Source organism: Schistocerca gregaria, chromosome 3, assembly GCF_023897955.1.
Source record: "Schistocerca gregaria isolate iqSchGreg1 chromosome 3, iqSchGreg1.2, whole genome shotgun sequence".
NCBI lineage: Eukaryota > Metazoa > Arthropoda > Insecta > Orthoptera > Acrididae > Schistocerca > Schistocerca gregaria.
In genome coordinates, this window is record NC_064922.1 from 225,661,987 (window position 1) to 225,687,563 (window position 25,577).

The following is a 25,577-nucleotide window of genomic DNA, read 5'->3' on the forward strand; positions in this document are numbered from 1 at the left end:
CTGTGCAGAGGATGCCGTTTTGATCAATACTGCCCCAGAGCGCATTTTGGACAAGCCCTCCACCTCCCCAAACTTGTCCTCCAAGTGCTCGACAAAAAACTGAGGCTTGGTCGCCATAAACGATTCCCCATCGACTCGTGTACAGACTAAATAGCGAGGTGAATAAGGTTCGCTGCCAACCGTAGCCTTTCGTTCCTCCCATGGTGTGGCCAGGGAGGGGAACGATTGTGGATCATATGCCTGAGCGTTGTATTGAGGCCGAGAACGCTTAGAGACTGCTGGCGGCTGGCCGCCAGCAAGAGATGATGTACCACGCTTCATCGCGGCTCTTCCGCCCTGATGCCACCTACTCCGACCAAGGGCCCTCCCCACGGGCGCCACCCAGCCTCAGCAACGACCACCTGGCGGGATGGCCATTGCCGGGAGTCCCGATGCCCCAAGGAGACAGGCATCTACTCCTTGGCATACGCGGGGAGTTAACGGCGCAGGCATCAGTAGAGCGATCCCTGTGTTGTCAGGGGGCTACAACCGACAGGGTACATGGCGGCCCCACCACAACGGACTGGCTACCGTGCTGGATTTCAGGTGAAATGTAGTCCATGATCGTCATTGGCGCATGAAGCGACACAGCAGAGCAGACTGCAAAAAACCGCACCCAAGAACAAAGCCACGTCCTAGAGATGGTGAGTGGGCGGGACAGCTATGCGACGACGACCAACCAAGCTAGAGATGGTAATGAGTGATGGACACATTGCACCTTGTAAGGCGCCCTTCCCCAATCAGCTCGCTCTTCGGAAGAATTTAGAAGATGGAGGTCAAACCCGGTAGGGGACCATCACATAAGGCCGAAACGTTTGAGACTCCTTTTAGTCGCCTCTTACGACAGGCAGGAATACCGTGGGCCTATTCTTACCCCCGAACCCACAGGGGGGTACCCTCATGATGGACAGTGTCAATAATACAAAAGTAAGAGGACCTCACTGACCCACACCATAGTCCAGCTGTGAATGCACAAAAGCCTGATAAAACTGAAGATGACACACCCTGTCTACTCCCAAAGACCTGTGGCTAAGGCAATTTATGATGTTCAGTGGCTTCAGGGTTCTGACTTTCAGGTCTCACAGGTGTGGTACCACAACAATCAGGAGTCATAAATCAGGCCCAGAAACCACACTGTCTCTAAAAATTAGGATGATGTCCCCATATTCAAGGCAGGCAAATTAAAAACATGAGAACAATTAACACACACACACACACACACACACACACACACACACACACACACACACACACACACACCTGTAGAAAACTTAAAACCCAGCTTTACAGCCCACTCCTCTAATTGCTGCACTGTGAGTTGAAACTAGTGGCTCACCATTGCAACCATGGAGGAGGAACAGAAAACAGCAAAATCATCTACAAATAAGGAGCACTATACAGGACTCCTTACTGACAATGTGATACTGTTGATAGCAATGGCAAAGAGGGTAACACTTAAAACATTGCCCTGAGGAATGCCATTCTGCTGCTCAAATTGATCAGACAGCACATTACCAACTCATGTCCTAAAAAACAGCTGAGACAGGAAAGACCATATGTAGATGGGGAAGTGGGCACGAAACCCCCCATTGATGCAGCTGTCCGAGAATACAGTGCCTCCAAGTAGTATCATATGCCTCATTTATAATGAAGAATATGCCAATACAGTGATGCTTATGGAAGAAAGCCTGCTGAATAGCCACCTCAAGGAGGGTCAGATTGTCGACAGTGGACTGAAATCTTCAGAATCCACGCCGAGGGTGGCTAAGGAGTTGCCTCGTCTCTAACAACCAGACCAGACAATGGTTAACCATTTGCCCCAGGGTCTTTCCAACACAGCTTGCAAAGGCGATACTTTGATAACTCCTGAGACATGTTCAGTCCTGTCCTGGTTTGAGGAGAGGGAGCAGAACTGCTTCCCTCCACAAGTTGGGGAAGTTGCCTGGCTGCCATATTAGAGTAAAACATTCAAGGACATTTCCTTTGATGCCACTGGCAAATGTCTAAGCATACAGTACCAAATTTGGTCGTGACTGGTTGCAGTGTCACGTAACTCAGTCAGTGCCGATTTAATCTCCAATTTGGAGAAAGGGGAGTTGTAGGCCACAGAACTGTTGGACCTGTCACACTATAGCGACGAACTGCCAGATTCTGGCTTGCATTGGCAGTAGTTTGTGCAAAAGGTTTGGCCAGCATCTGAGAAATGTCTCTGGGTGTTTGAAGGCACCCCTGTTTCAGCACTGCAGCTATTGGCAAATGGCTGCATTTACTGGAAATCCTCTTGATGGCTTCCCATACTTTTATAGAAGAAGTGGAACCATTGATGGAGTCCAGGAACACTTGTCATGACTTTTCTTACTCTCCTTATTGATTGGTTTGGTTTTGTTTTGTTTTGTTTAAGGGCACAAAAAACAACATGGGGCGATACACACCCAAATCAAAGCTATAGAACACAAAGACAGAGAGAAGTTAAAAAACAACTGTACATCAGTCCCTATTGACATAATAGAAGAAAGCTAAAAGCAAGCATGTGGAGCAAGGGCTGAATAAACACCATATTGAAATGAAGGTCTAAAACTAAAAATTAAATGGCCTTCACCATATTGCTTTGGCAACAAAAGTAAAATGCGGTCGACAGCATGAGCGTCATTTGCTAAGACGGCCACTAATTCAGAAGGCAAACCCAAACTGGAACATGAACGGTTAAAAATTGGGCATTCCCCCAGGAAGTGGTGGACAGTTAAAACCTGGGCACAGTGGTGGGGTAGCACCACTTCTCAAATGATAATGGCTATAAAGGAAGCGCCCAATAAGCACCCTAGCTAAAATTACCTCATCCCGGTGGGAGGGCCAAGAGAAGGTTGTCCAAACTGCGGGAGAGGCTTAATAATCCTTTGCTTATTCCCGTGAATGGAGGACCATTGGTGATGCTAAAAGGGCCACCACCTCCTGTTAGATGGCAACACAGAGGTCATCAGAGGGAACAAAGGGACTCGTGGGCTGAGGTACAAGGACTGCATCCTGGGCAGCAATGTCAGCAGCCTCGTGTCCTGGCAGACTGAAATGACCAGAAATCCACAGAAGTGTCACACTGGCTCCACCAAGAGTGAGCCAGTGACTGTTTTCCCGGATCCACTACACTAAGGGAAGGGCGGTGTACAGTGCACAGAGACTTTGAAGGGCGCTGAGTTAGTCTGAGGAGAAGAAGACACATTTGAAAAGGCTGTGTTGCCAGATGTACTCCGTGGCCTGATACAGGGCGAAGAGCTCAGCTGTAAATACTGAGCAGTTTGCCGGAAGCCAATATCGAAAGACACTGGTACCAATGACTAAGGCACACCCGACCCTACAGTCAATGCATGCAGAAGGTATTATTGCAACTTCCACGTCATGAAACTGAAGGCAATAGACCAAGGCTGGAGTAGTGTCCTCAGGAAGCAAATGAAGGCCAAAGTTAACACAGGCTGCTTCACAAAGTCAAGGTGGTGAAGGGTTCACACCCACTGGGAAAGCTTCATGTAGCGTGAAGTTAAGCCATCGTAGCATGTGCCAAAAGCGGACTCCACAGGGTAACAGAAGAGGGACGTGCCCCATACTGGTGATCAAAGGAATCATCAAAGAAGGAGGCATAGGATGGGTGGCCAGGCATGGCAGGCAAACGGCATGCATATCTACTGAGGAGAAAGTCATGGCAGGAGGACATTGGTAGTTCAGCAGCTTCAGCATACAGACTATCAACCGGGCTACTGTAAAAGGCACCAGTGGCCCAGCAGATGCCACGATGGTGGATAGTGTTGAGACAGCGAAAGGGGATGGACGTGCAGACTCGTTAACAAAGCACCCAATAGTCTAGTTTCAAACAGACAAGGGGCCCTTACAAAACTGAGGAGAGTAGTTCGATCGGCACCCAGGAAGTACCATTGAGGACATGTAGGACACTGAGGGACACTTTGGGACCGTGTACAGCTGGCAGGTAAGACACATGGGAGGACCAAGAGTTTTCTATCAAGCAAGAGATCCAGGAATTTTGTAGTTTCAATGAACAGCAGTGCACCAGGCCCAGGATGTAAAGATGGTGGGAGAAACCATTTGCACCACCAGAAATTCATGCAGACCGTTTTGTCAGTGGAAAAATGGAAGCCATTGTCGATGCTCCAGCAGTAAAGACGATCAAGAGATAGTTGAAGATGCCGCTCTGTGAGGCACGTCCATGGACAACTGCAATAGATGGCAAAATCGTCAACAAAAAGGTAGCCTGAGATGCCAGGCAGGAGACAGGCCATTATAGAATCAATGGAAATAGCAAAGAGGATGACACTCAGGATAGATACCCTGAGGCACACCAGTTTCCTGTAGAAAGGTGTCCTGTAAGGCAGTACCCAAACAAATCTTGAATATTCGGTCTTTTAATAATTCTTGAAGGAGACCTGGCAGGTGTCCACAGAAACCCAGCATGTAAAGAGTAGATAGGATACCAGTTCTTCAGCAGGTGCCTTAGGCCTTCTCCAAATCAAAATTTGGGATTTCCGCAGAAAACCATGGGTGGTCAAAGTAACGAGATAGTCAGCTTCACAACGCCGCATTCTAAATCCACACTTTCCATTTGTCAGTACATTGCGAGACTTGAGCCATAACACCAGCCAGGCACGAATCTTAAATTCCATCACTTTGCAAATGCAGCTGGTAAGAGATGGGGTAGTCACCAGAAGGAAGTGTTTATCCTAACGAGGCTTAGGTATGGCTTCACACCAACAATCGGGAAATGTGCCCTCTGCCAAGATGTGGTTGTATATGTTAAGCAGAGAGTGCTTGTCCACAAGAGAAGGTGTTGCAAAATCTGAATATGGATAGCATCTGGCCATGAAGTGGAGGTTTTTTTATTTGAGGTTTTAGGGTGCAAAACATCTAGGGTCACAAGCGCCCAGTATAGAACCAGAGAATGCTGGGACTGCAAGGGTAAAAAAACCGTTTTGAGGTCCAATACAGAAAGGAAAAAAATCTAAAACATTAAGACGTTATGGAAAAGTAGCTAAAAGACATCAACAAGACACTGGAGTCACCAGGAAGAAATCTTATCACTTTTCATATTATTGCTTTTTAAAAAAATAAAAATGCAAACCACAGCTCGCACATCATCCACTAAAATATTCAGCAAAGTGGGCAGCAGCCCGACCCTGAGACTTAAGTGGCTAAAATAGGGGCAGAGGAGCAGGATGTGTGTGTTAATGGCTGGCTACAGAGAGGACTGCTTGGTGCAGGGTTGCCACTGAGGTGGCAGTGACTAGAGCGGCAGTGCCCTATTCGCAACCAAACTAACATTACTTCCTCATGGCGAGATGGTTGGGAGGAAGTCGACCAGGCTGTTGGGAAAGGTTTCACTTGTCCGAGTTTGTTCCCATGAAGGGAGCACCAATAGTCATGCCAAAGTGACATGATACACCACAGAGAAAATTAAAAATATCTTGAGAGGGAAAAGAAGCACGCCAACCGAGATGGCTGCTGCAGCATCATCATCATCATCATCATCATCATCATCATCATCATCATCATCATCATCATCATCATCATCATCATCATTCCCAGGCGTATCAACATGGCCAGGAACCCACATGAACACCACTTGGGCTCCCCCATCCGGGAACAAATGGAGGCAGTCCTGTATCCGTCAAACGATGGGATGGACTGGATCTGAATCATCCAGACTCTGAACGGCACTGATGGAGTCAGAGCAGGTCACACAGCAAGTGAGTTGGTGCCTCCAGATGTAGTGAACAGCTCTGCAGTAAAAATCGTGCACTGGTCAAGAATCTGGTGTTGAAAACTAATCTCCGACGACAAAAGCATAGCCAATACCGTGAGCAGACTTTGAACCACCAGTGCACAAAAATATGCTTTAGTCATTTTCTGAGCAAAGTTCGAGAAATTTGCAGCAATAGGTCAGCTCGTGACTGGAATCCTTCTGGAATGAGCTGAAGTCAAAATGAACACAAACCTGTGCCTGAAGTCAAAGTGGTGAATGGCTCTCACTCAGTGTGAACTGCAGCTGCTGAAGCAGGTGACGGAAGTAGACGCTGGGAGCCAGCAGAGAAGAAATGTACATCTCGTATTGGCGGTCAAGAATATCGTCAAAAAAAGGGTCAAAGGTTGGGTAGCCTGGCATGGAAGAAAGCTGACATACATACCTACTGAATAGGATGTCGTGCCGCTGCAACAGTGGTAGTTCACCGGCTTCTGCACATAGACTCAACTGGGTTAGCATGGAAGGCACCAGTGATGAGACAGATCCCCAAATAGTAGATTGTATTTAGACAGCGTAAGATAGAATGCTGTGCAGAGGAGTAGACAATGCATCCATAATCCAACTTGGAGCAGACAGGAGATCGTTAGAGGCAGAGGACAGTCCCGTCAGCTCCCCAAGAGGTACCATTCAATACATGAAGGACATTGAGGGACCAGGTGCAGCATGCAGCCAGGTAGGACACGTGGAGACGAACCGAGTTTCCTATCTAATGTAAGCCCTAAGAACTTCGTTGCATCCACGAACTGCAGATTTGGCCATTCTTAAGGATGGTGGAAGAAATGCCTTGTACCGCCAGAAGTCGACGCAAACTGATCTAGTAGCAGAAAGGTGGAAACCATTTGTGACACACCACGAACAGACGATCCAGACAACACTGAAGATAGTGTTGCAGGAGACATGTCCGCTGGAAGCTACAATAAATAGCATAGTCGTCCACGAAAAGAGCTGGAAATGCCAGCTAGAATGCAGTTCATAACTGGGTTGATAGCTATGGTGAAGAGGACGACACTCACGACAAAACCCTGAGGCACCCCATTCTCCTGTGAACAGGTGTGGGAAAAGAAGGAACCCACACATGCACAGAAAACTGGTGTCTGTTAAAAATTCCTCAATAAAAGTAGGAAGCCGACTGCGAAGGGCCCTTGTGTGCATAGTACGTAGAATGCCTGTCCACTGGGGCAGAGGATCAGAATGAACTGAGAGCCTGACCTAGCTCCCTCGTAGTAAAGGCGGCATTGTAGCACAATTCTAGGAACAGAAGGGTATCGCCCAAGTCTCCTCCTCTCGTTTCCAATGGGGGAAGACAGGGTGTTAGTGGGAATAGCTTGAAATTTCCGCAAACTGGCAGCCCACGGCGTTGGAGATAGCAATAGCGTCCACAATGACGTCTGCTAGTGTCAGGCTGGGAACTGGCGAATGGATCTTGGTCCCAGACAGTCATCAGAGGTTGGCCCACATGACAGAGGAAGGGGAGGAACTTTTGAAATAACTAGTGAATGAAATACAGCTAGCTCTTTTTGCTGACCCAGATAATGCGACGATGCTTTGCACTTCTCTGTTTATAATGAATGCAGTTTGCCATCATAGAATGACAATTAAAAACATTGAGAGCACGTGTCTCCACTCAAATTGCATCGTGGAATCCCTCAGTCCACCAAGGAAGTGGGAAATGCAAATTGGGGAAATCTTGTTCTTTAAAGGTCACCAGGGAGGAGTAAAGCCACCAGTCAGCTTTAGTAAGCTGCCATTTGGGTGTGCACATATGTGGGGTAAGAGGCAGCAAACGGAGAGCACATGGGAAACAGTCGCTCGAGTAGGTGTCAGAAAGAACAGATCACTCAAGACGATGGGAAAGTTTGACAGTACAGAAGGATAGGTCCAAATGGGACTAGGTGTGTGAGGATTCTGAAAGAAATGTGGGTGCTCCAGTGTTAAGGCAGAAGAGGTTGAGTTGATTAAGAAGATCAGCCAAGAGGACACCTCTCTGACAGGTTCTGAGATAACCCCAAAGGCGATGATATGCATTAAATTTAACGAGTAGCAGAAATGGGTGAGATAGCTGCCCAATAAAATGAATGAAATCTGCCCTGGTGATATCTAATGATGGAGGGACATAAATGGTACAGAGGGAAAAGCTCAGGTGAGGAAGAAAAAGGCAAACTGCAACAGCTTGAAGATGGATGGTCAGAGATTGGTTGACTATGAATGTCATCCCGTATGAGCAGCAGGACGACCCCATGATATGGCATGCCGACCTCAGTGGGAAGGTCAAAACTAACCAGGAAGAAATGTGAAAGCTCAAAGCAGTCGTTAGTACACAATTTCGTTTCCTGAAGCACAGTAGGAGACTGAGGTGCAAAAAGAAAAAGCCATAAATCATCTTTGTGGGACCAAAGACCTCAAACATTCAATTGGAGGAGTGTCATGATGAAGACATGAAGTGTCACCTCGACGACTGCCGAGTGACTGCTTGCGAAGACTCACTGCTACAGTGCACAGAAGCACAAGGATCTTGGTCCATGGGGTCCACAGAAGCATTGGCTTGCCTGTGTGGTTGGTCTGTGGAGTACAACACTGAAAAATGGTTGGTGGTAGGCACTGGCGACAAGGAGGCCAGCTGAGCTAAGGTATCATGTGGTGACACCGTGAAGGAGAAGACCATTTGGCTTTGGTGGACTACTTCGAGCCTTTCTGGTTAGCAGAGGAAGACTCAGGTGTTGACTGGCTGGAGGTATGTAGGACATTTGCATGTGAGTACTACTCCTGTCCTTTCCGAATACCAGTTGTGTAGCTGGTGGGTTCTCCCCTTGAGACGAGAGTATGATGGCTTGTTGCACACCTGGTCAGGGAGATGGCAATGCTACTTCGACACTGGGCGATTTCACAACCTCAGAGCTGAATTGGAGGTCACCTGTCTGCGTCGTCATGTTCTTCGTGGAGCGAGAGGTAAACAAGAAGGGAACTATAGGTGCCACACGGGAGAACGCAGAGTTTGCGACTAGCCAGTAACTTTTGAGTGACTGGGTAAAGCATTTTTTCCTTTACGTGGATCTCCTGGAGAGCCTGCTCATCAAGATACATGGGACAATACCAAGAGGCGGCGGCATGGCCACCATTGCAATTGATGCACTAGGGAGGAGCTGGCAGACAGTTGTCTGCATGTACATCTCTACCACAGGTTACACATTTGGCTGTGTGTCGACGTGATGTTTTAGTGTGGTTGAAACGACGACACTAGTAGCAGAGTATCAGGTTCGGAATGTACAGTCGGACTGATTATTTCATAGCCTGTTTGATCTTGGACAGAAGCAGCACTATATCAAAGGTGATAAGAAGAATGCACGTGGACACTAACGAGAAATCTACCTTTCTCATTACACAATGGATGGCAATGACGCCCTGATCAGAGAAGTACGATTGGATTTCGGCCTCTGTTAGACAATCGAGCAGCCTGGTGTAAATTACAACACAGGAAAAATTCAAAGTTCTATGGGCCTCGACATGAACATGGTAGCTGTGGAGAAGTGAGGCAGCAGACAGTTTTTGTGCTTGAGAATCAAAGTAGTCTCCAAAAGCAAAGCACGATTCCAGAAAGGAGAGCAGGGAATCACAGGGCCAGCAATGGCACCAAAACCTTTCTGAATAATGAACAGATTTACCAATGTGAAGGACTGACTCTTCAGTACGTGAAACCATGAGTAACTGCAATGCAGCTGGAAGGGTCTTTGAATTGTTAGCCTCTCTCTGTTTATGTTTCATAGCCTTTGATTGTGAAGATGATTGGTCATTGTGAGAATATCCCCATGATTGCCAGCGTCTCCGATGGCGCACTACTTCCAACTCGAGACACCTTTCACAAAGGTGCACACCTGCCTTAGGTGATTGTTCACACCACACATCACAACCCCCTAACACCTGACACAGGGACCAATCGGCAATTTGGGAAGGTAGCACTTCAGGATACCACACTTCCCTTGGCGTGGCCTGTACCAGTGGGTACGTGCAAGCTCTACCTGTCGATCCCGGGCTGGGAGTTACTTATTACCCAGCCACCTGTTGCACATCAGTCGTGTGGCTGTCCTTCAGGAATGCACAGGGAGGAAGAAGAAAAGGAGGAACCTCCAACAGCAAAGCGGAGCAACAAGAGGAGAAGGGAAATAAAGAATAGAAAAGGAAACGGAAAACAGAGGTGAGGCTATTCTTATATCAGTGACAGACAATGTGGAACATTCCTAATAAAACACCAGGCATGTTCCCCAACCAAGGGGAAACAGAATAGCAAAAGGATAGACATGCAGTGCGGAAGGGAAAATACACTGCAAAGGCCGAGTCCCCTGTGTGTGCAGTTTCAAAGTGGAAGGCGCTGCTGAGCCATAAACCTGCCTACCATAATGGACAAGACCAGACCACAGTAAAGATGGAGAAAAGTAGTATGGTCTGCACCCCAAGATGTATGGGCCAGAAGGTAGAGAACATCAAGCTTCTGCATGCATGTAGTCTTTAAGTAGCGTATACTGGGCAGCTATACCAGCTTTTTATCAAAAATAACATCCAAGAAACGGGACTGTGCTACAAAATCAAGGAGCTAGTTGCCAAAATAAAGCTTGGGATCAGGGTGTACTTTGGGTCCACGGCAAAAATGCATAACCCACGTTTTGGAGGGAAAAAACTAGAAGCCAGAGGAGATGGCCCATGCATAGGCATGTCAGGTGGCACCTAGGAGTCTGCACTCAGCAGATGCTACCGAGTGGGAGCTGCACCAGATGCAAAAAGCGTCAACGTACAACATTGGAGTAACCACAGGCCTAATAGAGGTTACAAGCCCATTAATGGCTATAAGGAAGAGCTTGATACTAAGCACAGAACCCTGTGGGATACCGTTCTCCTGTATCTGAGGGGCACTGAGCGAAGTCCCAACTTGAACCTGGAAGAGCTGGTGAGATAACTCACGGATAAAAATCTGACACCCCATTCATGGGGGTTAACAAAAATGCGATGGCACCAAGCCATGTCATGAGCCTTATGCAAGTCAAAGAAGACTGCAGCAAGGTGCTAGTGGTTAGTAAAAGCCTGTCGGATGGCTGTTTCCAATTTGAGTAAATGGTCAGTTGGAGATCTTCCTGCCTGGAAGCCACACATACTGGGACAACAGGCTCTGAAATTCGAGTACTCAACATAATTAGAAGCTAACCATCCTCTCAAGCAGTTTACAAAGTACATTCGATAGGCTAATTGGTAGTACCTGTAGAGAGCCATTGAGTTCTTCCCAGGCTTAACCCTCCTAATACCGTGGGGTCTATAATGACCCCAGGCTGTAATTTTCTGTAAAATATACCTTGTTTCCTATCTCTAAAAATTATAAAAATTTCGGACTTTTCCTGAATTAAGTAATGAGTTCGTAATATATTAATATAACTTTTTGAAAATACTTAGCTTTGCAGATAATCAAGAGAGAACCGCTGAATACCATTGGGGTTAAATGCGACCCTATTTCTCTCTTGTGGTATTATTACCTAATAATGCTGCATTGAATCCATAACTGTTGCTGTATTTCGTTTGTTTTATTGTAGTAAATACTGTTGTAAATACTGTTGTAAATACTGTTGTAAATACTGTTGTAAATACTGTTGTAAATACTGTTGTAAATACTGTTGTAAATACTGTTGTAAATACTGTTGTAAATACTGTTGTAAATACTGTTGTAAATACTGTTGTAAATACTGTTGTAAATACTGTTGTAAATACTGTTGTAAATACTGTTGTAAATACTGTTGTAAATACTGTTGTAAATACTGTTGTAAATACTGTTGTAAATACTGTTGTAAATACTGTTGTAAATACTGTTGTAAATACTGTTGTAAATACTGTTGTAAATACTGTTGTAAATACTGTTGTAAATACTGTTGTAAATACTGTTGTAAATACTGTTGTAAATACTGTTGTAAATACTGTTGTAAATACTGTTGTAAATACTGTTGTAAATACTGTTGTAAATACTGTTGTAAATACTGTTGTAAATACTGTTGTAAATACTGTTGTAAATACTGTTGTAAATACTGTTGTAAATACTGTTGTAAATACTGTTGTAAATACTGTTGTAAATACTGTTGTAAATACTGTTGTAAATACTGTTGTAAATACTGTTGTAAATACTGTTGTAAATACTGTTGTAAATACTGTTGTAAATACTGTTGTAACGTGTCATTGTTGCCAATACTTTATAAACCGACAGTTATTTGTTCCATACAAGTGAAGACTACTATCGTGTGTGTTGCATTTAGTGGAAAATGTCTCGTCACCTTTCCGAAGAAGAAGTGATTGAAAAATTACTGCAGGATAATCCTCTACCTGGAGAATCAAATAGTGATATCAGCGATCTGTATATCATGCAGCATTGGAAAATTGAGGTCTTAGAAGAGAAAATTCCTCAATCTGACGGAAGTTCAGAAGAAGATTTGGACAGTGCAGATGTCCAGCCTGAACAGGAAGTAACACATATTTCTGACTTATATGTAAGTCTAGCACCAAGATACACACTTTGAATTTTTTATTTTTATTTTGTGCAGATCTAAAAACAAAGAAGAGTTGTGACACAAACACAAGTTGAGATGAGCTTGTGGAAGAAAAGAGAGATGGAACATAATGCGAGTAAATGCAGGTCCAACAAAATTCGCAGTGAAAAATGTAGACTCCATAGAATCAGCTTTTCAGTTGTTTCTTAGGACAAACATTGTTGATTTAATTCTAAACTGGACTAACAAAGAGGGCAGTCTTGTTTACCGTAGTAAATAGAAACCAGTAGATGCCATTGAACTGAAGTGCTTTATCGGTGTCTTGATCCTAGCAGAAGCTTACAAGACCCATAATGAAGCAGTTACACATCTGTGGAACAAAGAGAATGGTAGACCCACTTTTAGTGACGCAGTAGCTAGAAATCGCTTTACGCAAATTTCAAGGTGCATCCGATTTCATGACGCAGATGTGAGATGTCACAACTGTGCTCCTGACAAGCTGGCTCCCATTAGAGAAATATTTGAAATGTGGATACAAACACCTCAAGAAGCATGTGTTCCTCACAGCAACGTAACAATTTATGAACAACTTGTGGAATTTCGTGGTAGATGTCCATTTCGGCAATATATTCCTCCAAAACCAGGAAAATATGGGTTGAAATTATGGGCTGTATGTGATAGTGCAAGTTTACACTAGTCGACAAGAAAACGGATCTCATGAAATTGGTCAAGGCAAGAGTTGCTTTAGCTATGGTGAGGCTTAGAATACAGTGGCAGAAACATAACTGAATTTTTTCACTAGCCTTAGTTTGGCGAGAGACTTCTGAAAATCAATCTCACACTCTTAGGAACAATTAGAAAAAATAAAGGAGAGCTACCACAAGCTTTCACTCAGACTGAAGGTCGAGTCAAATATTCATCTATTTTGGATTCCAAGAGCATGCTTCAATTGTTTTATATTGCCCGAAAAAGGAAAAAAGTTGTAACTTGGCTCAGTACAATGCATTCAAGGAAGGAAGTGGAAGATCGTGAAGAATGCAGGCCAGTAATGATTCTGGATCATAATAAAACAAAATCAGGAGTAGATACCATGGACAAGCTGGTTAGAACGTACACTACAAAGAGGATGAGTAGAAGGTGGCCAATGGAATTATTTTAAAACATGATTGAGATCAGTGTACTGTATGTGATTATCATATGGCTACATCTTTCACCAGACTGGACACAAAGGACCAACTACAAGAGAAGGGCATTTCTCATAGAATTAGGAAAGCAGCTTGTCGGAAGAAAGCCAGACAAAATTATGTCCCCAGTATGTCCATCAACAGTGCAGACAAGAAAAAGAGGAAGGTGTCCGTTTTGTAAAAGGTATGAGGATAGAAAATTCACCGATAAATGTTCAGAATGTGGATGTTCTGTGTGTAAAAACCACTCTGCAATTTTTTGCTGTAATTGTAATTGCATCAAACGTGATTCAAAATTTAATCAAAAATGTAGTGTCATGAGAATCATTTGTAAAATTTATGGAAATAAATAATTTAAAAAAATATGCATTTTAATTTAATGTAATTTCACTGACATGTTTTAGATTATGGAAAAAATAAGGAATGTGATTTTATTCTACCATTATTAAAAGTATCCTTAATAAAATAAATTCCGTTGGGGTCACTTAAGACCCCAATGATACTCAGTATAACAAAAAATATTCGGTATTAGAAGGGTTAAGGACAGGAATAACTATACTGTCTCGCCATTGTGATGGCACTCATGAGTCAAATGCATTTGAAGCTGCTGAGTAAACGTTGCCTCTGGGGAACATCCAAGTGTTGGATCATCTGGTTGTGGATGGAATCCAGGCCTGGACCTGTGTCTCATGAAGAGGTAAGAGAGTGCAAGAATTCCCATTCAGTGAAGGGTTCATTACAGGGCTCAGGATCGTGTGGGATGAAATAGAGAGGGGGCTGTTCAACTCTGTGTTTCTGCTGGAGAAAGGTAGCAGGTCACCACAAAGTGTATCGTGAGGTGTTCTGCAAGGAGCAATGGATCAGTGCCCAGAGCACCTTTGAGGTTAGGACCCTGTGCAGTGGACTGTTGCTGGGTGCGTAAAAGGCTGCGGAGCTTGGACCAAACCTGCGAAGAAGAGGCATGAATCCTTAGGGATTCCTTTTTACTCTGTGGCATCCTTGGTCCACACCAGTAGAGGGCGACGATGAGCGGGACCTGTGGATGGGGGGGGGGGGGGGGGGGGGAGGCAACAGTACCAGCAACATGAAAAATAGCGACAATGATGCCTTGCACGACTGCAACAAAGGAATTCAAGAGCGAAGTGTTGAAGTGCACAGCGGACGTATATGAAGGTCAACTGACCCTGCAGAATGCCAAATGTGGGGGCCTGACTGCCTGGCGGCAGCAGGGAAGCCGTAGAATCACCAGAAAGTGGTCACTGACACAAAGGTCCTCTTGGGATAACCAATGTAGGGAAGCTACAAGAACAGGGGAGGAGATTGTGAGAGTGATAGCAGTAAAGGTGCCATTAGCAGCACTGAAGTTGCTAGGGGAACCATCATTGAGTAGACACATATCGAAGTCCATAATAAGTTGACCAATTAGGAGACCCTTATATGTTGAGGTGGCACTCCCCGAGAGTGGGTGGTGGGCAATGCACTCCCCAAGGAGAAGAAACGGGGACGGGAGTTGCTGTATTAAGGTAGACAGTTCAGTGTAAGGAAGTGGCCTACCTGGAGAGAGACTGACTTTGCAAATGGTGATTGCTGGAATTGTTTGCACTCTAACCACATAGGGGGATCCATCACTAATGACATTGGAGTAAACCAAACTGTAGACCCCACCAGATGCTACCCCGGGGCAAGCACGGTTCTGACAGAACACCCCATAACCACGAAATGTTGGAGAGTGGTCATCACAGAAATGCATTTCTTGAAGAACAAGACAGAACACAACAGGAGGAGACAAGACCTTGTATTTCCAATAGGTGATGATAGTATACATTGCAGTTCCACTGGATGATTTGACAAGAATCCTGGTTAGACAAAGAAACAGAGAGGTGGTCATGTCACTGTCAGTGGTCGTCGACAAGGATGGGGTGACATCCATAAATAAGATGTCAGCCTCAGGTTGTGAAGGGGTACCGGCGGGAGGCGTATCTTGGGACGACGACTACTCCTCCTCCTCCTCCTCCTCCTCCTCCTCCTCCTCCAGAGGTGGGAGGAGAGCAAATTGCAGAGGGAGTACAGGTGTCTGCAAGATCTGGAACCAAAAGAGCAGACGACCTTGGGATACACAGATGGTGTGTCTCGTGGTTGAGTGGTGAAAGGAGTCTTCTGGCCAAAGAAATGTCAGGGACAGGAATCCTAAAAGGGAGCCCAATCACCAGCAGGTGCTGAAGAAAAGGGGGGGGGGGGGAGGCACTTCTTCAGCTGGGAAGGAGGAGTGGCTCCCAGATGGGAGGTCTTGGGAACTGCAGGAGAGGGAGAGGGAAGAGGGGAATGGGGGAATGGGGATGGGGTAAGGAAGAGGTAGGATGGGGAAAGGGTATAACAGAGAAATATGGAAGGTAGTGACACTGGATGGAGTGTGCCGTGCATTTAGTGAGCCTCAGCCTACGACAGGCGATCCAAGGACTTTTACTCATGGATCTTCTTTCCTCTCTTGTAAGCCGGGCAGTATGGTGAGTGAGGGGTGTGGCAGTCATGACAACTGAAACACACAGGTGGCGGAACACAGTGGCTTCCCTCATGGAGTGAGTGTCCAGTCACCACACAGATGCTCCACAGTACAGTAGTAAGACATGTTCCCAAAACACAAGCACTGAAAGCAGCTTGTGAGTGGTGGGACATACAGCTTCTGTCACATCTGTAGCACATAACTTGACCTCTGGAAGTGTATCCCCCTCGAAAGCCAGAATGAGAATGAAGGTGCCGGTATCAGTGTGGTTGTCTTTGCAACCCTTCTGCAAACATTGAACAAAATGAACACCGTGTCACTCCACATTAGTTTAAAGTTCCTCATCAGTTTGTAGGATGAAGTCCCTAAGAAAAATCACTCCCTGGACCATACCCAGAGATTGGTGAAGAGTAATAGACTCTGGGATGATGCCAAGAAGATCACAAGCACGAAGAGTTGCACACTGGGTGGCAGAAGAGGCTTTGATTAACAGGGAGCCAGACCGCACCTTACTAAGGGACTCCACTTCGCCAAACTTTTCCTCAATATTCTCCACAAAAAACCATGGCAGAATGTGTCCCCCATCTGTCATAGTACAGATGAGATAGCAGGAAAGCGTTTAATTCCAAGACAGTGACCCTGGCCCTCCTACCATGATGTAGCCAGGGAAGGGAAGGCTGATGGATCGTATGAGGCAGCATTCAATGATCCTTCACCATTTGGAGAGAGAGCCATTTGAGAACGGCCAGATATTTGCAGCTTGATATGCTTCATGCACCAAGCACCTGCCCTAACACCACCCACTGCAATCAGGGGCTCTCCCTATGGGTGCCACCCAGCCACAGCAAGGGCCACCTAGCATGGCAGCCGTTTACAGTTCCGAAGCTCCAAGAAGACAAGCAACCACTCCTTGGCATACATGGGGAGAGAACAGCTCAGCTATCAGTAGTGCGATCCCTGTGTTGTCAGGGATCTCTGCCAGATGGGTACTTAACAGCCCTACCACATGGACTGGCTACACTTGCTAGTGACCTATCAGGGTGGAAGGGGGCTACAGTTGGAAAGGGGAAGAGCAATCCACACCATAGATGCTAGGGAGGGAGTTCTTCCCCAAATGGCTCACACTAAAAGCAGAAAATTTAGAAATGGAGGAGCAAGGACCTAAATGCCATGAAAGGATGGAAGAACACACAGAAGGGATCAGGTGGATAGCCAGGTTGATATAAATCAGAGCACCGAAGAGGGGAAGGGGAGGTCAATGGGGACAGAGCAAGGAAAGGGCGAAGGAAATGCAACCAGGGAAGGAAGAATTAGCTGCGATAGCTCAGGGCCCTATGTGCACACCAACTCCTGAAAGAACTGTGAGCACCTGGGAGGTTGGGGGATTTGGGCAATGGACATGAGGACTTTAGGACTTGACAGAATTAATGCTGATAATACACTCCTGGAAATGGAAAAAAGAACACATTGACACCGGTGTGTCAGACCCACCATACTTGCTCCGGACACTGCGAGAGGGCTGTACAAGCAATGATCACACGCACGGCACAGCGGACACACCAGAAACCGCGGTGTGGGCCGTCGAATGGCGCTAGCTGCGCAGCATTTGTGCACCGCCACCGTCAGTGTCAGCCAGTTTGCCGTGGCATACGGAGCTCCATCGCAGTCTTTAACACTGGTAGCATGCCGCGACAGTGTGGACGTGAACCGTATGTGCAGTTGACTGACTTTGAGCGAGGGCGTATAGTGGGCATGCGGGAGGCCGGGTGGACGTACCGTCGAATTGCTCAACACGTGGGGCGTGAGGTCTCCACAGTACATCGATGTTGTCGCCAGTAGTCGCCGGAAGGTGCACGTGCCCGTCGACCTGGGACCGGACCGCAGCGACGCACGGATGCACGCCAAGACCGTAGGATCCTACGCAGTGCCGTAGGGGACCGCACCGCCACTTCCCAGCAAATTAGGGACAGTGTTGCTCCTGGGGTATCGGCGAGGACCATTCGCAACCGTCTCCATGAAGCTGGGCTACGGTCCCGCACACCGTTAGGCCATCTTCCGCTCACGCCCCAACATCGTGCAGCCCGCCTCCAGTGGTGTCGTGACAGGCGTGAATGGAGGGACGAATGGAGACGTGTCGTCTTCAGCGATGAGAGTCGCTTCTGCCTTGGTGCCAATGATGGTCGTATGCGTGTTTGGCGCCGTGCAGGTGAGCGCCACAATCAGGACTGCATACGACCGAGGCACACAGGGCCAACACCCGGCATCATGGTGTGGGGAGCGATCTCCTACACTGGCCGTACACCTCTGGTGATCGTCGAGGGGACAATGAATAGTGCATGGTACATCCAAACCGTCATCGAACCCATCGTTCTACCATTCCTAGACCGGCAAGGGAACTTGCTGTTCCAATAGGACAATGCACGTCCACCTGTATCCCGATCCACCGAACGTGCTCTAGAAGGTGTAAGTCAACTACCCTGGCCAGCAAGATCTCCGGATCTGTCCCCCATTGAGCATGTTTGGACTGGATGAAGCGTCGTCTCACGCGGTCTGCACGTCCAGCACGAACGCTGGTCCAACTGAGGCGCCAGGTGGAAATGGCATGGCAAGCCGTTCCACAGGACTACGTCCAGCATCTCTATGATCGTCTCCATGGGAGAATAGCAGCCTGCATTGCTGCGAAAGGTGGATATACACTGTACTAGTGCCGACATTGTGCATGCTCTGTTGCCTGTGTCGATGTGCCTGTGGTTCTGTCAGTGTGATCATGTGATGTATCTGACCCCAGGAATTGGTCAATAAAGTTTCCCCTTCCTGGGACAATGAATTCACGGTGTTCTTATTTCAATTTCCAGGAGTGTATATCTGTTCTAGTGAACTAATAAATAAAGCTTTGTAGTAAGGAATGTAGCAATAACGGTGTGAAGGTAGTTTAGGAAATACGTGCTAGAAGAGGTTGTGCATCAAAATTAAGAACTGTTTGTAATTTTCATGATTTAAGCGAATGAAGTTATACTTGTGGCGTAACTGAACAGAGAGTGTATAACACAAATATTTAACTTGCTTATGCTATGAGATGTATAGGCAAATGGTACAGAAGTGAACAAATGTTCTGTGCTCTTATGGATTTACCTTCCCCTACAATGTTTGGGAGGTACAATAAATTTTTTCTTCATACTTTAGAAGAAGTAGCAAATGACAGTATGAAAACTGCTGTTCAGGAAAGAGTAGACATCAGTGAATCAATGCACATGTCTGAAGCCACTGGATGTATCCTGGCTACCAAGAAGCCATATCTCCCTAAATAGTGTAGTGACAGCTACCTCCTTCGACAATGGTAAAGTCATTGATGTGGAATGTATTACCGAGTACTGTCATGGCTGTACTAGTGGAACTGAAAATCATTAATGTTTAATTTTAGTGGTTATGTTGGAGGGATGAAATCTGAAGGGGTTGTGAAGATATTTCACCAATCAGTGGAGACATAATACATCTTACCTAGGAGATGGAGACTCAAAAGGGTACTAAAAAGATTGTGAATCAAACCTTATGCTGACACAAATGGAAAAAATGAAATGTGTTGGACATGTCCAGAAAAGGTTAGGTACAAGATTGAGGAACTTTAAGAGGAATTTGAAGGGAATGAAATTAGCTGATGGTAAGTGCATTTGTGGACATGGTAAGCTTACAGACAAAGATATCAACAGGTTGCAGTATTATTATGGACCAACCATAAGACAAAATAAAAAATGATCTTGAGGGAATGAAAAAGGCAGTATGGGCTACCTTCTTTTATAAATCCTCCACAGATGACAACCCAGATTATGCACTCTCCCCACCTGGCAGTGATTCATGGTGTGGCTAACAGAGGACTGTTAGTCAAGGTGAGACCTACAACCGTAAACATTCTTTGCCATTTGCTATAATGGAAGTTATGAAATCTATATAAAATGAGCTTAGTGACAAGATAATTAAGGAAATGATTGCATTGTAGGACTCAAAATCCCATTGTATATTGACACTGATACCAAAAAAATGTTCTAGTAGGACTAAAATACTTTGAAAATAGATGTGTTACATGCTGTTCTGTGTTTCAGCGATGGTGCAGTATCAAGGCTTAATGTCATGGAACTGATGGAAGTGCCTGGTGGACTAAATATGCATAGAACTCTAATAGCCGTTGGCTGAAGGACACTCTTCAAAGCAGAAAAATCAATGTTAAAAAGCCTCCAGAGGAGAAAGAATAATAAGTAGTACTGCAAAAAGAGAAATAAGGAAGAACACACAAAACAATATGAATATGGAACCTAGGATGCATTAGTGTCATGCAAGTTTAATAGAAAAAACAAGTTATAATTGAATGTCCTGAAAGTTAAATTACTTCATGTTTTGGTACACTTTGGCTAAAAACTATTACAGATAGAGAGCTAAAAATTTATACACAGTCTTCAAACATTATTAACTAAAAGAGACTACTCTTGTGACTTAACTCTGAAAATAAAATGCTTTTTTGAAGAAAAACCCTGAATTCATTTCCAAAATTTTTGATAATCATACTTAAATTTTTTGTACCACACTTTTTGACAGCACTATCTTTTCAGTAGTGTGCTTTAAAGATAATAGTGTAAAGAACTTACAGGGAAAAAATAAACCTACTTTCTTTTAATTTTGAATAATGTGTGCCTATGGTAATTAGTACAGTTTATTTCACTTGCAACAAAGAATATAAATACAAAAGTGTAAGATCTAAAGCTATCGTTTACGCATTAAAATGTTTCCAAATGATCCCTTAAAAATGGTAAGCATTATATGGGCTTACAAATCATACTTTTATTGAAAACTGAAATTTTTTCAAGGTTTTCCCTGGTATTAACGGGTCAGTCCCCATAAAGAAGGCACAGTCTGTATATTAGTAACAGTAAGGAGCTAATCAATGACTATAAATAAATACTAGTACTCAAACTATTGAGGCTTTTTAGGCAATTTCAGAGCACAAACTGTTAATGTTACTGTGGGATAATCATGGGAAAATTATGTGAGGGGGCATAATCTGCACTTAATGTGTGATTACATGCATACCAGAATGATGTAATTCATTTGATATGTTAAAAAAATTCACTAGTAAATCCTTACAACTGTATGTGAAACGTGCATGTGACGCCACTGTACAACAATAAGGCTGACGCTACAAGTGTTGATGGCGCCAGTGGCAACCCTTTTTCTATGCATCATTTCATCGACAGATGATTTGAAAAGAATTTTCGTAGATTCTTAGAGCTTCATTTGTGTATGGTAGCTGTTACTTTAGAAATTATTTATTGGTTTTGAAATACTGTGGGGGCTAAACATAGCCACTATGGCAAAACGTTTTCTTCTTTCTCCTTATTAATTTAACAACTCAAGCTATAAAGAGGATATGGTATTAAGAACACTTCGTTTTGTATACCAGGACAGTAATTCGCAGATGTCAATGCTTTATTTGTATCGAAATAACAAATTTCCCCGTGGCGCAGAAGACAATTTAATGTAGTGCTTTTGCTGTGTGAATGTTGGCAAGACAGATTACCAATTCAAGTAGCAGACTGGCTCTGCTCAGTTGCGAGAACGAGTTGTAGTGGAAGAGTGTGTGAGTGGGAGTAGTGGTGGGTCGTCTTAATGTTTTATGTTTAACGTGTGAAAAGAAAATCTGTGGTAAGTGTATGAATTTTGATACATATACGAAAAACAAAATATTATACGTGTACACATATTTACAAACCGAGATTTTACCGTAGGCCTATACATGGTATCATTGTTTTTATTTGGGATAATTATTTCAGTTTACATTCGTCATAGACGAGAGTATCCTGATTATTAGATAGTTTGATTATACTGTACGGTATATACGGAAATAATAAAGCATGTGTACCGTGTGCGAAGAGATTTTTCCCGTAATGTTTATGTTCCACTTGCGTCTGATTACACAGTGGTATTTTTAAAGCGGTAATTTTTGGCCTCTGTGATAATAATTGGAACCTTTGAACGTTTGTGGCTTGAATCTAGGGCCTACGTCAACTTGACGCAAGCGACAACGACGTTTTACTTGGGAAATAGAGCTGTAAACTGTCATGTACAGCTGGGATGACCTGTGAGTCATTGTATGACCCACCAAATCACAAAGTTTCAGCATATAAGATATTGAAATATTAAAGCATTGTATGCAGCTATGAACTTTTATGTAACAAGTTAAAAGAGGGGACATATCAGCTTATTTAAACGATATTAGTAAGGAATGGTATCTGAGTCATAATAGTGAATCACGAATGATGCGTCCAGTTCAGTGTCACACTCTTGACTGTAGTATTCGTTGGTTGAGAAGATTCGTGTGTGCTGCTTTACGGAGAGGAAGTGCGTGTTTCCCTTTTCAATACTGACAAGGCACGGAGCCCTTGCAGATCTCACGGCAATTGGTAATCAGCATATCATAGTGGGTAATAAACATGTGAAAACTGATCTTTTCCTGTCACCCCTATTCTGCTGCGGTTCCTTAATGTTCATATTGGTGAGTGTACTTTGTTCAACTTGTTAACTTTAATTCAAAACTTACCACAAAGTTAAATTATCCTACCATCATTTGTTGTCACCTTATGGCATGTAATGCACTTCAGCTTCGTTCTGCCATGATTTGTAAAGATTTGTAGCGGGAGTGTCACTATAAAAAACAATAGTTTTTCATTGGCTGCCTTAATTCATCCTTTTTAGTGGTTCCTATTTAGTAACTGAAAGGAACACTTGATTGTAAGTGTAAAGTGAAACATCAGTTTGCCAGCATGTTTTCATCAATTACTGTATGCCAGAATTTCCTTCATTCATGAATTGCCTTGTATTGGAATTGTATGCAATATCTTAAGAAAACTACATAGTGGCATAGGTTAGGTATGTGTTTAGTAAAGATGTGTGTACATCTGACTGGAGAGGTGATGTCTGTAAATTCGATACTACAGTAAAATTCATGGAAGGATTTTCTCTTGTAACTTGCCTAAAACATCAGGTATCAGTATTAGCTTTATCCATTTCTTTGTACTACATGTAAGTGTGGGTGTAAAACAGTCAGCAAAGATAAATTCTCAGCCTGTCAGAACCACCTCTAGGCCACTTGCAATGTTATGTTAATATACCTACATGGCTTGATAATTAAATAGATTTTTGCACATCTTTTGATCTGTCATTCCATAGCTTAATTGAGTTAATGGTTTATGGGTAGCAGTACATTTCATCTAGTCACTTTTACCGTCTTTGCATTGATTCCACTTGTGAATTCTGATGCCAGCTATGTTGCATTCTACATTTTATTGTGGTCAAATCGTTTTATTGAAGTATTTCCATTAGTTTGGCCCTTTTATTTTTCTGGCAGTGAATTCAGAAGTGATGAGCCTCCATCATGACAACACATATTTGGAAAAATTTAGAACATTGTTGGAGAATGTCAGCGATTAAACATAAATGCTTTGAAGAGAAAAAAAATTACAACAAAAGTAGCAGTTTTTAAAATTTTGTTGTTGTGGGGCTCCACAGCCTCATTATGTTTTAAGAAGGAAAACCTGATCCAGACAGGCTTTAGTATATTTATTATCTGTGCCATTAGCTAATTTTGACAGCTATTTTCAAACACTTATCATAAGCATCAAGCTTCACATTGCATTTGGCTAAATAGCCACTAGGCATAAATATGTAAAGGAATACAATACAATTGTGCACAGCATTACATCCATTAGCAATATGTAAACAGAGAGCTTTCTGTGACTAAATTTTCTAACATGTGAATATCTAAAAATATTTTCAATCAGAGATAGCATGCAGCAGTCAACTAGTTAGTGAAGAGACAGAGTAGCAGCAGAGAAATGCTGAAGAATTGGGATAGAGTGGAGGAAGAAACAAAAAGACTGCAAGAAAAGGCTCAAAATACAAGAGAAAATTAAAGTTTACACTTCCATATTTAACTTCCTCCCCTCCTGGTCTTGTTATGGCCAGCATTGACACTGGTAACGTTTTATCCCAGGTGTACTCAGTTGTAGTTTTACTGTGGTAGCCTATATCTAAAGGGAGTGGGAGCTTGGCAGAGCCTCAGAGATTATATATATATATATATATATATATATATATATATATATATATATATATATATATATATATATATATATATATATATTTGAATTTGTTTACCAAACAGTAATGCAATAACATACAAACTACAGAGAAACGCCCAAATAAAAGTAGTTTGTTATATCTAACTTTGATTCGTGATCAACTCTGCAGCCAAATTCGTAATTGTAGAAATGAATAACATCTGTGGAACGGGCAACCAAAAATGACTTCATAACAGTTTGCTATACACTTTGGTCCCTTACCACTAATTCTTATGTTCCTTAACAAGCACCAGGAACTTTTGCGGTTCAGCTCAGAATGTGTTTTAAGGACATGCATATTGCTACGTCTCATGCTGTATTTACTCGCTGCGTAACTGTGTACCGTAATGGTGGTTGTAGTTACGGTCTTCAGTCCAAAAGCTAGTTTGACGCAGCTCTCCATGCTACTTTATATTATTTCCGAATAACTACTGTAACATACATTCATATGAATCTGCTTACTGTATTCATACTTTTGTGTCCCCGCAATTCGATTCATTATAACCTCATTGACTGCACGTACTATCCATGTAATCTAAAATTCTTGTACAGCGTCACATTTCAAATGCTTTAATTCTCCATTTTTCTGAGCTGTTCATCGTCCTGTCCCATGTTTATTCTTAATAAAGTCGGGCGTACTTCTTGGTTGAAATGAGTAATTGGATTTTTTCCGTAACTAAGGGAGAATGTAGTTTGTTTTATACTTAATGTTTGCGCTAGGGCGCCCACTCTGTATAACCAACCACCAATGTGTTCCTTCCATTGGCGATGGGCGTTAACGCTGTACTCCCACGTGCACGCCCACAGCGGTTTCTTCCTGCATTGCTGAAGCTGCTTTAGCGGGACCAGTTAGTCAGTTCACAAGACAACTAAAGCCACGGGTTTCCGCTAGTCGCCAACATCTAGTTTTATAGGTCTTTTCATTGCATATCTCTCCTGTAAGAAAAGAAGGCTATGAGTCATTTCACACAGTTCTCGTTTCAGGCGCCATACTTAGTACCTATAAATGACATTAAGTCCTAATGGTGAGTTCTAAGCGTCAGAATTTTTATTCTTGAAAACGTTTAGACATCATCATCATATTGGAATGCACGATAGATGTATGCTGAAAATACATACATTTTCGTAAATACCATGAACTGGAAATTTCTGTCGTTTGCGTTTTGAGGTTCATAGAAAAGTACACTTCGGAAACTAATTTTTTCGTACTTTGTTATTTCACTCTAGTAAGCCCAGATCATAAATGCATGCGACACAGCATTATACCGACAACATAGTCGTTAAATAGCGGATTCGTCGTAGAGTCTGTTGGAACTGCTTACTAGCAAGAGGTGAACAGCTGCTTTGTATTTAAAGTTTATTGTAATAAAGTCCAAA

General features: G+C 43.7%; 1 protein-coding gene across 2 annotated transcripts in view; it reads left to right on the plus strand.

The window, feature by feature from the left end:
• Positions 1–21,580: 21,580 nt before the first annotated feature.
• The window catches only part of LOC126353856 (integrin beta-PS), a 131,654-nt gene continuing 127,657 nt past the window's right edge, over positions 21,581–25,577 (plus strand). The window contains exon 1 of one of the 2 annotated variants that reach the window (XM_050003023.1): positions 21,581–21,726. The gene's annotated coding sequence lies outside the window, so the exon portion shown is untranslated. The remainder of the gene's footprint in view (positions 21,727–25,577) is intronic. The other variant, XM_050003022.1, reaches the window with a different exon arrangement.